Source organism: Pongo pygmaeus, chromosome 3 (genome assembly GCF_028885625.2).
Source record: "Pongo pygmaeus isolate AG05252 chromosome 3, NHGRI_mPonPyg2-v2.0_pri, whole genome shotgun sequence".
NCBI lineage: Eukaryota > Metazoa > Chordata > Mammalia > Primates > Hominidae > Pongo > Pongo pygmaeus.
The window spans coordinates 201944013-201956934 of NC_072376.2; the positions used below are offsets into that span (position 1 = coordinate 201944013).

General features: G+C 38.6%; 1 long non-coding RNA gene across 2 annotated transcripts in view; it reads left to right on the forward strand.

Moving 5' to 3' along the window:
- LOC129035400 (uncharacterized) overlaps window positions 1-12922 on the forward strand; it is a 206838-nt gene that overhangs the window by 21631 nt on the left and 172285 nt on the right. The window contains exons 3-4 of one of the 2 annotated variants that reach the window (XR_008502184.1): window positions 8000-8086; window positions 8317-8621. This is a non-coding gene — a long non-coding RNA (uncharacterized LOC129035400). Of the gene's footprint in view, window positions 1-7999; window positions 8087-8316; window positions 8622-12922 lie in introns of those variants that run through there. The other variant, XR_008502185.1, reaches the window with a different exon arrangement.

The window sequence follows — 12922 nt, forward strand, 5'->3', positions numbered from 1 at the left end:
TGTATTGAAGGTTTGCTGTGAAATCACTCTGGAATCTCTCAGCTGGTCTGCTCCACAGTATCCTACTGGTCTTGGGCTTTGTATATTAACTTTCCAGAACTCATGCTCACTACAGACTTGCTTTAGGGCCTCTAAATATTTGTTTCCTTCACAAGCCAAGAGGTTTATCCTTATTTTTCGAGACAGGAGAGGATGTGAGTGTTGAATTGTATTTCAGGTTACCCTTGGGACATCAAAATGACCAAGGCAGTATCTGCTAAGTATTTGCTGAGACTCTGGTATGATTCTTTCAAGTCTCAAGACAGTTATCTGAACGATATCCCCATGACAGTGGACTCCTGCACATTCACAGTCCTGGAAGGAGCCTGTCCACATTGGCATTCCGGAAGTCCATAAAAAACAAACGCATATGCAGTCCCTGAGAAAGCCTTGTAAACAAATCTGCACTAGATGGTAACTCTGTTATGCGGTGCCGGCATGCGTGGAAGAGTAAGTCTGGAACTACACCTGGAAGTTCTTTTAGTATCATAGTTCTTTTTTATTATATTATATTTTATTTTATTATACTTTAAGTTCTAGGGTACATGTGCACAATGTGCAGGTTTGTTACATAGGTATACATGTGCCATGTTGGTGTGCTGCACCCATCAACTCATCATTTACATTAGGTATTTCTCCTAATGCTATCCCTCCCTCAGCCCCCCACCCCATGACAGGCCCCCATGTGTGATGTTCCCCACCCCGTGTCCAAGTGTTCTCATTGTCCAATTCCCACCGATGATTGAGAACATGTGGTGTTTGGTTTTCTGTCCTTGTGACAGTTTGCTCAGAATGATGGCTTCCAGCTTCACCCATGTCCCTGCAAAGGACATGAACTCATCCTTTTTTATGGCTGCTTAGTATTCCATGATGTATATGTGCCACATTTTCTTAATCCAGTCTATCACTGATGGACATTTGGGTTCGTTCCAAGTCTTTGCTATTGTGCATAGTGCCAGAATAAAATACGTGTGCATGTGTCTTTATAGTAGCATGATTTATAATCCTTTGGGTATATACCCAGTAATGGGATCGCTGGGTCAAATGGTATTTCTAGTTCTAGATCCTTGAGGAATCGCCACACTGTCTTCCACAATGGTTGAACTAATTTACACTCCCACCAACAATGTAAAAGTGTTCCTATTTCTCCACATCCTCTCCAGCACCTGTTGTTTCCTGACTTTTTAATGATTGCCATTCTAACTGGTGTGAGATGGTATCTCATTGTGGTTTTGATTTGCATTTCTTTGATGGCCAGTGATGATGAGCATTTTTTCATGTGTCTGTTGCCTGCTTAAATGTCTTCTTTTGAGAAGTGTCTGTTCATATCCTTTGCCCACTTTTTGATGGGGTTGTTTGTTTTTTTCTTGTAAATTTGTTTTAAGTTCTTTGTAGATTCTGGATATTAATCCTTTGTCAGATGGATAGATTGCAAAAATTTTCTCCCTTTCTGTAGGTTCCCTGTTCACTCTGATGGTAGTTTCTTTTGCTGTGCAGAAGCCCTTTAGATTAATTAGATCCGATTTGTCTATTTTGGCTTTTGTTACCATTGCTTTTGCTGTTTTAGTCTTTGCCCATGCCTATGTCCTCAATGGTATTGCCTAGGTTTTCTTCTAGGGATTTTATAGTTTTAGGTCTTACATTTAAGTCTTTAATCCATGTTGAATTAATTTTTGTATAAGTGTAAGGAAGGGATCTGGTTTCAGCTTTCTACGTATGGTTACCCAGTTTTCCCAGCACCATTTATTAAATAGGGAATCCTTTCCCCATTCCTTGTTTTTGTTAGGTTTGTCAAAGATCAGATGGTTGTAGACGTGTGGTGTTATTTCTGAGGCCTCTGTTCTGTTCCATTGGTCTATATATTTTTTTTTTGGTACCAGTACCATGTTGTTTTGGTTACTGTAGCCTTGTAGTATAGTTTGAAATTAGGTAGCATGATAGCATCACAATTCTACACACATTTCAGGAATGATTTTTTAAAAAGACAACCTCAATTCTTAATGATTTTTAAATTTTTGTAAAATAATCAAATGCAACCAATGGACAGATTGAATAAACCTACTTTTCCCTTTTTGTTGATGGGCCCTAAATTTCCAAGTCTTCTGTGTATAAGGTGGGCTTAATTTTAAGAATAGTCATTTTGAAGTTAAAATAACTTGTTTTCTTTATACCCAATTTTAAGATTCAGAATGCCATATCAGCCACTTTATGGATAATTTCTCACATACTTCTTTCTCTGAATATGAAAATTTTTTAAATTTATGCAAAAATGTTTCAACTTACAATGGCATATTTTAATATAACATCTTTAATTTCAACTTTTTCCTTTTGGATATACTTTTATAGAAAGGAATGCAGCATTTATTAAACCACTGTTTTCTTCATCTGTTAGCAGTGTGTTTAAGGAATTCAGTTTATACCTTGTGGGAATCTTTTTCAGATAAACTGTATATCAAGTAGTTTTGTGGTTTTTGAAAGAACTTTTTGGCATTCAGGGCCATTTCTTGTGCTGTACAAAGCAGCCCTTAGTGCTTTCTGGAGAGCAGACTACTTAAAATTCATATGAACACATTCAATGTGATATGTATGTTTGGAATCACTATTGAAATATTTCTCTATTTAATTGGGGTGGTTCATGCTAATTCACATGGCGGACGTTGGCAGCTATTTTCAGTCTACCAATTTTTTCTTTGGGGGACATAGTAAAATCTCTGCTTCCATAAATGTTTCCACTTTCGGAATGCAGCAGTTTTCCCTTCTTCTTCTAGCTCTGTCTTAGTGGGCAGAGAGAACAGGAAATGCTGGTTGTTGCAGTGCAAGCCTGGCAGGCAAGCACATCTTTCCTCCCCAGGAACTGAGTAAGCCACGATGCTCAACTCCAGTGACTGCTGAATTTCAACAGTTGCACCCTCTCTTTTTACCCATGATGTCACATAGAGCATATGCCCTTGAACATTCAGGAAATCAACTATTGCTTCCATTCTGGATGTGGTGCTAGAAATGCAGGGTTGTATCTCTTTACCTCAACCATTTCTGTCTCCTCCCTCAGCTCCTAGGAAGCTGCTGACTCACCGTTTTCTTGACAAGTCCTTCTGGGTAGTCTTCCTGGGTAGCATCTGAGATGAACCCCAAACTGGCACACTTTCTATCTCTTATCTGTCTACCATATCTGGAATCACAATAAAGAGGACACTACTGGTAAGGACTTCAAATGCATGTCAAATGGTCAGAGCCATGGGCTCTAGGAACAGGCGCCAGCAAGTCACAACAAAGGGTTAAATGAGACCAATCTGCCGACTCCACAGTAGGCACCTCTGGACTCTGGGTGGATCTGAGGACTCTTCTTTGGTCTGAATGTGTTGGAAACTTATTTGCCAGTGCAACAGTTTTGAGACATGAGACCTTTAAGAGGGCAGAGCCTTCATAAGTGGACTAATGCCATTATCGTGGAAGTGGGTTCATTATTAAGAGAGTAGGCTTGTTATAAAAGCAGGTTCAGCCTCCTCTTGCTCTTGCTCTTGACCTCTTTTGCCGTTCCACTTTCCATCATGACATAATGCAGCATGAAGGCCCTTGTCAGATGCTGGCATCATGCTCTTGGACTTCCAGCCTCCAGAACCATGAACCACATAAACTTCTGTTCATCATAAATTACCCAGTCTGTGGTACTCTGTTACAGCAGCATAAAACAGACTAACAGACCCATCATCTCCTGACACAGATGTAAAGTGAATCCCTAGCAGGCATCTTTGTCTCTCAGAAAAGTCCTGGAGGCCCAGTAGTGGAACAGCAGCATACCAATATCTTCCCTACAAAAAACCTTTCTAATTTCCTCTCCAATATTTCTGAAAGAATGGAGACAAGTGGTCTTCTAAGGGTCCTCAAATTATTCCCAGCTGCCTCGTTGGCAAGGTCTGCTTTGATGGATTCAGATTGTTCTACAATATGAGTAGTATTGACAGTTACTATCTTGGGGCCTCAGTCAAAATGGAGAAAGAGAATACCCATTTAACATGCACTCCAACTTAGGTATCCACAGAACATACAGTTTTGTTATTCTCTATCATGGGCCTGCTCTTGCCAATGTTTCAGCAGATAGCTTCATAGTTTAGAATTTCTAGTTAATAATATTTCAGTTTCAACTGTCTCCCTTCAGTTTAAATATGGAGTATATTTAAAATAAATACAACTCCCTATTAGATATTAAAGGATTGTTTTGGAACAACTGAGTCTTTTCAGATAAATCTTCAATATTCTACTTTTCTCTCACTTCTCTCACTCTTTTTGTTTGTTTGTTTGTTTCTTTGTTTAAGACAGAGTCTCACTCTGTCACCCAGGCTGGAGTGCAATAGTCTGACCTTGGCTCACTGCAACCTCTGCTTCTTGGGTTTAAGTGATTCTTGTGCCTCAACCTCTGGAGTAGCTGGGATTACAGGCATGTGCCACCACAACTGGCTAATGTTTTTTGGTAGTTTTTGTAGAGACACAGCCTGCCTTGGCCTCCCAAAGTGCTGAAATTACAGGTGTGAGCCACCGCGCCCAGCCTCACTCTCCTTTACTTCTCCAGGTTGGTGGCTGTGTCTATGAGGAGGACCCTTTCTATGTCTGCAGCAGGAGGAGAGTGGGTCCGTGCATCCACACAGCAGCCTGGAGTGTCACTCTGGACACCTCCTGCCTCAGCCTCCTGAGTAGCTGGGACTACAGGCATGTGCCACCACACCCAGATAATTTTTGTATTTTTAGTAGAGACAAGGTTTCACTATGTTGGCCAGGATGGTCTCGATCTCTTGACCTTGTGATCTGCCTGCCTCGGCCTCCCAAAGTGCTGGGATTACAGGCGTGAGCCACCGTGCCTGGCCGATAGTTTCTTATACTGTGAAGAAGCTCTTTAGTTTAATTAGATCCCATTTGTTAATTTGTGCTTTGTTGCAATTGCTTTTTGTGTTTTTGTCATGAAATCTTTGCCACTTCCTATGTCCAGAATGGTATTTCCTAGGTTATTTTCCAAGGTTTTTATAGTTTTGGGTTTTATATTTAAGGCGTTAATCCATTTTGAGTTGATTTTTGTGTATGCTGTAAAGAAGGAATTCAGTTTCAGTCTTCTACATATGGCTAGCCAGTTATCCCAGCACCATTTATTGAATAAGAAGTCTTTTCCTCATTGCTTGTTTCGGTCATATTTGTCTAAGGTCAGATGATTTAGATGTCTGGTCTTATTTCTGGATTATCTATTTGGTTCTATTGGTCTATGTGTCTGTTTTTGTACCAGTATCATGCTGTTTTAGTTACTGTAGCCTTGTAGTATAGTTTGAAGTCCGGTAATGTGATGCCTCCAGCTTTGTTATTTTTGCTTAGGATTGCCTTGGCTATTTGGGTTCTTTTTAAAGTGTGTAGTTCAGTAATGTTAAGCATATTCACGTGAATAATCTTGCCAAAGTAAAACTTTATAATCATTAAACAACAATTTCCACTTTTCAACTCTCCCCAACCCTGGTAACCACTATTCTACCTTGTGTTTCAATAAATTTTGCTACTTTAAATACCTTGTATAAGTGGAATCATACAGTATTTGCCTTTTTGTAAGTAACTTATTTCATTTAGCACAGAGTCTTCGAGGTTCATTTATGTTATAGCATGTGAAATAATTTCGTTTGTTTTTAAGGTTGAATAATATCACACTGTGTGCCTATACCACATTTTGTTTATCCATTCATCTGCTGATGAACGTTTAGGTTGCTTCCACCTTTGGCTGTTGTGAATAGTACAGCTATGAATGTAGGTGTGAAAGACCTCAAGACCCTGTTTTTAATTCTTGGGTATATACTCAGAAGTGAGATTGCTAGATCATATATTCAATTTTTTGAAAAACCACTATAGCTTTTGAGCCAATGTTTCAACAGATAGCTGAATAATTTAGGATTTTTGGTGAACAATATTACAATTTCTTCCAGTTTCAACTGTCTCCCTTCAGTTTAAATATGGACTCTATTTAAAATACACCCCCCATTCAATTTTAAATGATTACTTTGGAATAACTGAGTCTTTTTAGGTAAATCCTTAATACTTCACTTTCCATAGCTGTTGTACCATTTTACAATCCCCACAGTGCACAAGAGTCCCAATTTCTCCACATTCTTGTCAATACTTGTGATTTTACTTATTTATTTTGGTAGTATTCATCTGAATGGGAGTAAGGTGATATACCATTGTGGTTTTGATTTGCATTTCTCTGATAGTCACTAATTATTATTGAGCATCTTATACTTCTGTGATGACGTGGGAATTTTTCTTCATTGTACAACACATATCATTATATTGGCGTAGTTCTACACTCTACACAATTTTTTCTAACACTACACAAAAGCAAACACTAAATCTAACTTCAAATTGTCAAGATTACTGGTCTACTCCTCTGCCCACCCATAGGCTGAGTATAAATCTTTGAAATTAATTACATCTAAAATTTTTTCTTTCCTGTCAAGTCACTCTTGACAAGTTCCCTCTGCTCACATTGGCAGTCTCTTTCTTTCTCATGATTCTTCAAGTCATCATTTTGTTAGAGGCCAAGCTTTCAATTATGGACTGAAATTATATTGTGTGCTTTTTTCCTGAGTGTTTAATCCCTTAATTTACAAGTGGATGTAGGAGTGCATACCCAGGAGGTGAGGGCAAAGAATCCCGTTGACGGAGCACTGGAATCTCAAATCTGTTACCATTTTGGCTTGGGACAACAAACATCCTGTCAGTCTCAATTGCTGTATAATTGAAAAGAGAATGATAACAATTGTCCTACATACATCGTAACTCTCTTGGAATCAATGATAATTAATACATGTGAAAAGCTTTCAAAAACTTGTAAAAATCCCTCATAATTATATGGTGTTTTACAATTTACAAAGAACTTTCACATGCAGATTTCTCATGTGATTTTTATGTTTTGAGTGGGCAGAGTGAGAAATTATATGTATAAAGTATCTGTGTATATGCCAATAACGATGCCTAATATCCCCCACTTTACATATTTAAAAGACCTTTAAAATTATGACTTTTCCTAGTTTTCACAGCACATAAAAAAGCCAATACCACTACACAGGTGTGTAGTTTCTGGTCTTGTGCACTGACCATTTCCTACACCATCTTTTTGTATGCTCTCTAGCTTCTGTAGTTGTTACTCGAGTAGAAGAGTACTGAAAGGCCATGTAGAATATACAGCTTGGTTTCATCCCACTGATAAAAATCTACTTTTAACATACATGTTAAAATAATCAAGCCTAAATTATTTTTGTATTTTTTCCATTTTACCTGTTATCAACTTTTTAATTAAGCAATGGCGCCATGGTAGGCAGGGCATTCCCTAGAACTTGTGAATATGTTACCCTACATGACAGAAGGACTTTCAGATGTAATTAAACTTAATGATGTTGAGTTAGGGAGAGGGTCCTGCCCAGTGGAATCACAAGGGTCCTTAAAGGTAGAAGAAGGAGTCAGAGGACAGAGTCGGAAGGAGACGTGCTGATGTGAGATTGGTCAGAGAGATACAACATTCCTGTCTTTGAAGATGGAGGAAAGGGGCCTTGAGCCAAGGATCGTTGTTGGCGTTCAGAAACTGGAAAACGCAAGAAAATCGACTCTCCCTAAAGCCCCTAGAAGGGAACACAGTCCAACTAATTCATTTATTTTAGCCCAGGAGATCCTTGTTGGGCTTCCGACTTACAGTGCTGGAAGATAATACATTCCTGGTGGTTTGTGTCACAAGGTCTGTAGTACTTTGTTCCAGTATCAGTAGAAAACCAGTAGAAGGGGAATTCATGTAAATATCATTACACACAGAAATAATTACTTATTATTCTTTTGTTCTCAAATCCTACCTTGTAAACAAAATGAATTTTTGTTTTTCGGGGCTTTTGTACTAATTCTTATGAATCCACTAATATTTTGTTTTTTCTGTTGTCTCTCTCAGGAACCCGAAAGGAAGAAGCCTATACGACTGGGGACACGTCCTAGAAGCACACCCCATTAGATAAAGTGTCGCATACTCTTTGATAAGGTAAGGCTCCCTGGACGAGATGTTTTACAGGTACCATGAGCTCAGTGAAACGCTTTTGGAAAGACACTCAGCGGAGTGGGCACCACGAGGTTAGGAGAAGCAGCTTCTGCTCGTCATAACTTTGGCAAATGTTTACATATCAGTAATGACAAATATTCTCTTGGCGATTTCAGGCTTGTTACTATGGATGTTGTTTGCTAACATTGACTATTTTTCCTAATTGCTTATAGAAACTCCAGGCTGTCACCCATCTGTTCTCTCATCAAAGTAGTTTTGGGCCAGCAACTATTTCAGACATTTCTACGATTTCAGATGTCTCACTCTGCCTGTGACTGTATGTTGTACTTGAGGACTAGGACGCACAAGGTTCAGTGCAAATAGCAAGCATTCAGCTCCAACTCTCCTCCTTGTGGTAACAATATGAAAGAAAGAGGTAGTATCTGAATTATTTTAGTTCAGTGTAGCCATTATAAAATGTGTATATATTTTAAAACATCATGTGGTACATGATAAATATATACAACTTTTATTTTTCAATAAAAAATTATTAAAAAAGTCATCAAACCTGATTTCTCATACTACTTTTTTGGTAACACTCATCACACCAAAGACTTATTATTTTAAAATGTTATTTTTCATAATTAATTTCTCATTAATTTATAGGCTAGATTTTAATTGTTATGTCTAAATAGTAGTGTCTAGTACGTGGTAGATAATCAATGTGACCTGAAGAAATGAATAAGTCTGTTAACGACATACTTCTCATCACTGTAACTTATTTTGGTTTAGGACTGATAAAACATTTTTTCTCTCACCCTATATTGCTAAAGATCAAATCCTTCTTCTTTGAGATGCTACCTTTGTTCCATTCATCAATGCCAAATCATTCCTCGGGCCTGAGGGGAGCTGCCATCCTTCACTTTATCTTTGGGTCACTTCCAACCCCTGTTCTCTGTGTGTCTCATCTGGACTTCCTGGAGAATAGCCTCTCTCATGATACTCACTTTCTTCCAAATCTTCAATCTCTGCTTCATTGATAGATTATGCTACTCAATATAGAAACAACATCTTTTTTATTTTTTAATGATAAACATTCTCCCCTTCAACCTTTTAACCTACTAATGCGGGCAATCTAATCTAAAGAACAGCCTGCAATGCTTCCTTTCATCATTTCCCGTTTAATCCAGCTTTCTGGCTGAGTAATTTTGCAGAAAGCCCTTTCTCCCATGTCACCGATGGAACTTTCCAGTGGCCTATTCTGATGAACACGTGGCAATTTACATGCTATTTGCATTTGATGCTGTTTATCACTTCCTCCTTCTGAGTACTCTCTTCTTGGCGGGCTTTTATGATAGTAATTGCTACCCTACTCCTGAGTTTCTGACCACTGCTTGTCAGACACTTTATTATGCTCCCTTTCCTTTGCCCACACTTGCAAAGTTAGATTTCCATATATGCCTTTTTTCTTATTCCATGAGATTTATCTAAGTGATTTCATCCATTGCTATGGGTTCAACTACTGCTAATATGTTCTTTACTCCCAACTCTCTTTCTACAGATTCACATATTTAACTGCCTTTTAGGGAATCACCAAAAGGCAATTCCATCTTAACATACACAAAACTGAACTTATGATCCTTAAGTATGAGGCCAGTTCTTTCTTATGCATTTTCTAAATCAGTGAGTGATACCATCTCTTGTCCCGTTGTCCTGCGCAGAATTGCAGGAGGTAACTGCTTTCTCTACCCTCCCTATAAAAATTACCATCTCTCATTCACCAACCTCCCCATACCCCAATCATTAGTATCTTTTTAAGAAATGATTTTCTGTTGTTTAACATTTTTTATACGCTATTACCTATATGGTTTTCCTCCTGAAATGGGATATTGGGTAAGAGGGTACCAGCTGGAGGTCACCTAGACCTACAGATTATTCAAAGGGGACATCTATGGAGCAAAGGCAAAATGGAGAACCCAGTGCAGCCAAACAGCTACTCAAAGGTCTGAGCGGAGAATCAGAAATGACACAGGAGATAACAGAAAGAGAGAGACATATCAAGTGGGTTTTGAGTGTAGGCAAAACCACATTTACCTGTAGCTCTGGAGAACCCACTGGCACTGTTTTGAGACTGTTGCAGCCTGCAAGGGAGGGCGGACACTGAGTTCAGACACGCACACCCTCTGACCGGCTCCCGAATGTCTGCTGATGTTTACAACTTTGCTTCCTGCTTTCCTACCTGGTCTTAGCCTTTTGATACACACCCTCCCACTGCTATCAGAGTAAGATTTGAGCTAAGTACATAATCTGGCCCTGCCAGATTATGACACTAGTTGGAGAATAGATAGGTCAATAGAACCTAAGATACATTTTAGAAAAATATTAATATGTATGCCATGTGTGTAGTGTGCAGGTGGCATTTTAAACATGTAGAAAATGATGAAAAATTTAATAAACCATGAGAGTAAATTGGATAAATATTTCAGATACACACACACATCAGATTCCCTTTTTTATGTCACATGCAAAACTAAAATAATATTTGAATGGCTTAATCAGTGAAATATTTTTCTAAATTAACTAATATACCAGAAAATATTTGACTTATCTCAAACCAAATATGTATTTTTATTGTATAGGGTTTTTTCTTTTTTAAAAGATTTCAACTTGCAATTTAGATATAGGAGGTACATGGGCATATTTGTTACAATGGACTATTGCATGATGCTGAGGTTTGAAGTACGGATCCCATCACCCTGGTAGTGAGCATAGTACCCGATAGGTAGTCTTTTTTAACCTAACCTCCCTCCCTCCCTCCCTCCACCATCTAGTAGTCCACAGTGTCTATTGTGTCTCATATTTATGTCCATATGTGCTCAATGCTTAGCTTCCATTTATAAGAGAGAACATGTGGTATTTGGTTTTCTGTTTCTGCATTCATTTGCTTAGATCGCCTCCAGCTCCATCTATGTTTCTGCAAAGAATATGATTTTATTCTTTTTTATGGCGTATACTATTTCATGGTGTGTATGTACCACATTTTCTTTGTCCAATTTCCTACTGATGGTCGCCTGCGTGGATTCCATGTCTTTGCTGTTGTGAATAGTGATGCAGTGGACATCTGACTGTACATGTGTTTTTGGCAGAATGATTTATTTTCTTTTGAGTGTATGCTCAGTAATGGGATTGCTGAGTCAAATGGTAGCTTTGTTTTAAGTTTTGAGAAATCTCCAGACTGCTTCCTCAGTGGATTGGTCTAATTTACATTCCCACTAACAGCATGTAAGCTTTCCCTTTTGTCTGCAATGTTGCCAGCATCTGTTTTCTTGACTTTTTATAATAGCCATTCTGAGTGGTATGAGATAGTATCTCATTGTAGTTTTGATTTGGATTTCTCTGATGATTAGTGATGCTGAGCATTTTTTCACACATTTGATGTATGTCTTCTTTGAGAAGTGTCTGTTCATGTCTTTGCCCATCTTTTAATGGGGTTAATTGGGTTTTGTTTGTTCAACTGCTTAAGTTCCCTATAGATTCTGGATATTAGGCCTTTGTCAGGTGCATACTTTGCAAATATCTCCTCCCATTCCCTAGACTGTCTGTTTACTGTGTTGATTTTTACTCTCTGTTTATTTTGCTGTGTAAAAGTTCTGGAGTTTAATTAGGTCCCACTTGTCCGTTTTTTGTTTATGTTGTAAGTGCTTTTGGGGACTTAGCTAAAAATCATTTGCCAAGGCCGATGTCCAGAAGAATGTTTCCTAGGTTGCCTTCCAGAATTTTTATAGTTTGGGGCCTTACATTTAAATCTTTAATGTATTTTCAGTTAATTTTTGTGTGAGATGAAAGGGAGGGGTCCAGTTTCATTCTTCTACATATGGCCAGCCAGTTATCCCAGCTGTGTTTATTGAATAGGGAGTTCTTTCCCATTGCTTGTTTTTGTTGGCCTTGTCAAAGATCAGATGGTTGTAGCTATGCAGCTTTATTTGTTTGTTTTCTATTCTTTTGCATTGGTCTATGTGTCTGTTTCTGTAACAGCACCATGCTGTTTTGGTTACTGTGGCTTTATAGTATAGTATGAGGTTGGAAAGAGTGATGCCTCTGGCATTGTTCTTTTTTCTTAGGCTTGCTTTGGCTGTTCAGGCTCTTTTTGGCTCAATACAAATTTTAGAGTAGTTTTCTAATTTTATTAAATTTTCTAAAGTAAATGTTCTAATTCTGTGAAGAATGACGTTGGCAGTTTGATAGGTATAGCATTGAATCTGTAAAGTGCTTTGAGCAATACGGCCATTTTTACAATAGTGGTTTTGGAACTGAAACACCAGGTGCTCAGTCTAGGTCCTGCTGCTTGCTGCACAGAAAGCCAATGACTGAGACAGCAAGTATTGCCACGGAAGAAGCTTTAATCCGGTGCTGCAGCAGAGGAGATGGGAACTCAGTCTCAGATCCATCTCTCTGACCTACTAAAACCAGGGGTTTTTATAACAAGGAAGGAATGTAGCATTGTGAAAGAAAACAGGAACTAGGGAGGTGTCAGGAAGCAATCGCGATGAATGAGGGGTCCAACATCTCATTGTCTGGATGTGATGATCTAGTGAGTTTCAGTTCTTTGACACTTTTTGTGAGAGGCCTGAAGGTCATTTCCCCAGGAAGGAACTCAGATAAAACAAATATAAGTTTCAAGCTTTAAGACCAGAAGGGTCAATTTCTATGTTTATTAAAAAGAAAAAAACTGGTAGACTGGGCGTGGTGGCTCATGCCTATAATCCCAGCACTTTGGGAGGCCAAGGCGGGCAGATCACGAGGGCAGAAGATCGAGACCATCTTGGCCAACATGGTGAA